Raw genomic sequence first — 3,954 nt, forward strand, 5'->3', positions numbered from 1 at the left:
GTAGCTTACGTGGGGGTGGAAAGACAGGGCATCTCGTCTCCTCTGGCACCGGCTAGAGTTCTCAGTGAAGGCAGTTGCTCACAAAAAGAATAGATTTTCAAATATCCTGCTGGACAGTCACAGAGGACCTTGAAAAGCCTGTTTATAATTACAGAGGCACAGAATCTATAAATAAAAATACTTTCGCAGTTGTAACATACCCTGAAATTTCCAAGAACACCATAAAGGAACAATTGTATTCCTTTTTAGTTTTAATTTTAGAGTCGTCCTTTCAGAAAATCATGGTGGGTTTTTCTGTCATGAATATAACACACCGACATCAATCTGTGTTTGTAATGCTTCATTCACAGTGATTCACCTACAGGCACAAGCATCCAGCTGCTCCACTGTGTTGGTCTAGTGTAACTGTGTCCAAGTGTTACACACTGAAACTCATTAACTGATTACAAGTTACTTTCCCTTTTTCTCATTTAGAGTTAAGGCATCGTATTTACTATTTGCTGGGTAAGTTCTACTACCAATCAGTTTCACTTCAAAGTGGTAAGCGGAGGGGGGGGGGGCGGGGGGGGCATTAGAAAATAGTTGTTCAAAAATAAAAAGGAGCACTGAATCTGGTGGGGATGGGAACCAACCACTGCTCAAATCTTCCCCAAGATGGCCACAGGGACGCCAAGGTATGAGCCAGTACTGCCCTCTGGTGGCACCTCAGGGGGACACCGCAAGCACAGGCCACTCTCCCACCCGCAAGAACACCTGTGGCAGCCACAGGTCCTGCCCCTGGCTCCCCACCCAGGCCTGACCACCCTTCTGCTCAGCCTCTACGACCTGGGAAGAAGAGGCAGGTGAGACTTGTCTCAACCTGATTTTCTCAACCCTGCAAATAACCATTTAACCACCTGTCCCACCAGGGAGCAATCTCAGGTTAAATATTTTCCTCTCCTATAAAACACCACCCGCCTCGTACAATTGGGAGAACAGAGACATGCACAGTGCAGAGACCCAAACTGACACCCCAACTGCTCAACAAATGTTGGCTCTTGTTATACTCATCACCCCAGGGAGTCTGAGGGAGTGTGGCCACAGGACAAACTCTCACTCCTGCTTTTTGGACTGTGGAGGAGTTTGTGAACCCCTGCTAAGTACGAGGATCTTGAGTCTTTGGGCTCTGATAGGTCTCCTTCCAGCCCTCCCCAGCTCTTGAGGCCTGACAGGATTCCAAGATCTGCGCACCAGCTTTGGAATCAGGAGGCCGGAAAGGCTGAGCTCCGGACACAGCACCACCACACACTGAGTAACCACAGGCAAGACACCACTATGGGTGTCACCTCCAGGTGCCCCAAAGGTCCGGGAACTGACACCTGTCAGGCCAGGCCTCTCTAGAGACTGCTCTGATGAGCAAACTACCTGTCAGTGGATAGGAGTGCAAGAAGGGAGAAATTAAAAGAGGGTGACTTGGGGCACCCAGGTGGCTCAGTCGGTTAAGTGTCTGGCTCTGCACTGACAGCACGGAGCCTGCTTGGGATTCTCTCTCCCTCACTCTGCCCCTCCCCCACTCATGCATGCAAATACTCCCCAAAATGAACTTAAATAATAAAACAGGTTGACTTTAAAAACAGCATCAACCAGAGATTTTCATTTTCTGAAACTATGCAAGTTTATTCTCCATTCACTCAATAGCAAATCTGTATGTTCAAAATGATTGAAATTACAAAGTATTAACTGTAGTATGGGATTGTGATTGCTTAGCGATTACCAAGGAAGTGGAATCTGATTAGATATCAGCCTACAAGCTATAAGCTGTGTTGGGCCTCAATGCAGGGAGGTGTTTCAACCTTTGCAGAATCTCAGGTGTAAAATGTATAGCCTGGTGATTTCCAGACAATCTTCAATCCCTCCAGTGGAGATTCCCCCCAGCAATCTTAGACGCTGTAGAAACTGAATGTCACTTTTTGGGTTAAGGTTGGAAAATCACGGGCCATCACTCAGGAGGACCCAAGACCTAATGGTGCATATCTAACACATACCTTAACTAAGGATCCAATCAGATGGTGCTGGGGGAAATGTCCCCAAATCATGGCGATGGCAGGACCTGCACACTGAAATGCCCAGAGTGCCTAGCAAAAACAATAGCGGGATATGACAGACATCAGGGAGTGGTGAGGACCATGGCACGATGGAAAATGCATGCCTTATCTAAATGCAGCCACTGCTCAGCGCTCCAGATGATGCAGGAACATACGTGCATTACACAGGCTGGGTCTGCTGCTCCTTAGATAAAGAAGAACACACCTTCAGAACTGGGGGGATCACAGGAAGAGGTCACAAAAGGACTTACGATTTGGACACATTAGGTGAACCAAGGGAGGATTCAAGGAAGCTGTTTAGGAAGTAGGGGATGACTGGGTACCTTAGTAAGGTGAGAAAATGAACTGAGGCTAAAGCTATCATTCATAAAGAAGTGTATTAGAACAGGGAGATACCTGGTTATTTTTTGCAGACTGGACAATGTTCATGTTCTTCTCTGTGTGCAGGCACAATTACAAAATGGGTCTTTTGACTTTGGTCACGGAGCAGTCTTGTAGCTATGCAGGTATTCTGCAAGATTATTCAGCAGGACAGAGACCCCACTTTTAGTAGCAAGTCAGCTCCTGGATGGCAGGCATTGCTTTTCTTCCCTCTAATTGTCAGATCATTGTCACGAAGGTCTTTTAGGCCTAAATTTGAAGTAGCTGAGGACACATTTACCTCTTGAACACAAGCAGAGCTCAGAGGGTTTAACTTGAACTTCTCTTAAGAAGTGAGCATCTGGTAGGCTTTCCATCTTAAGTAAGGGTCAGGTTGCTGTAGTTGGTTATACCCTGAGGTCAGAGGGTTGAGTAACAGGGAACTAGTGGATTAATCTCTCAGGATCTATACCACTTCCTTCTGTAGCTGGGGCTCCTGTGGTTAATCTTGTAAAGGCTGCTGAACTGGTTTCTAGGTAGTGGCACCATTTTACATTCCCACCCGCAATCCTACTAATACTTGTTATTTTCTATCTTTGTGATTACAGCCATCCTAGGGGATGTGAAGTGGTACCTCATTAAGGTTTTGATATGCACTTCCCTAATGATGTTGAATATATTTTCCTGTGTTTATTTGGCCATTTGCTTATTGTCTTTGGAGAAATATCTATTCAAATCCATCGTGCCTTGGGTTGTTTTTTCTCTTTTTATTGTTCTGTAAGAGTTCTGTGTCCTGGATACTAGATTCTTAACAGATACACAATCTGCAAATAGTCTCACCCATTCTCTGGAGTTTGTTTACTTGATCAACTTTGAAGTACAAAAGTTAGAGTCTGCTGAAGTCGAACTTATTTTTCATCGGCTGCTTGTGTTTTTGGTGTTGTAGCTAAGAAACCACTGCCTAGTCCAAAGTTATGAAGATTTACACCTGTTTTCTTCTAAGAGCTTTATAGTTTTAGCTCTTACATGTAGGTCTTGGATCCATTTAGTTTTTGTATCAGAGTATGCACAGGATCCCAGGTGATGTACGTGCACAATGAAGTTGAGAAGCACTGCCTTCAATTACTAATAAATTCCCATTTCCCTTTAAGTAAGTTGTTCTAACCGTGGCAGCATATTACAGTCACTTCAGCTTTAAAAACTTATGCCCGACGTTACCCACAATAGAACAATTCCACTTAGTCTGGAGCAGGCTTATTTTGTCACCTCTACAGTTGCTTCTGATGTGACGCCAGGGTTGGAACTGCTTCCTCTTCACAGATTACGGATTTCACCCACATGCCTTTGCTCGGCTGGTGTGCACCTACTGTCTGCTTTCTATGTGACATTTGGATTTCCAAAGGTACCACATTAAGACTGGGATTGGTGGTCACAGTGCGTACAGTACACGAGACCGTAAGCTTAGTGTCTGGATGGGACACAAATCACATTTTGATCACTGAAAGATGGA

Source organism: Leopardus geoffroyi, chromosome D4 (genome assembly GCF_018350155.1).
Source record: "Leopardus geoffroyi isolate Oge1 chromosome D4, O.geoffroyi_Oge1_pat1.0, whole genome shotgun sequence".
In the NCBI taxonomy this organism is placed as follows: domain Eukaryota; kingdom Metazoa; phylum Chordata; class Mammalia; order Carnivora; family Felidae; genus Leopardus; species Leopardus geoffroyi.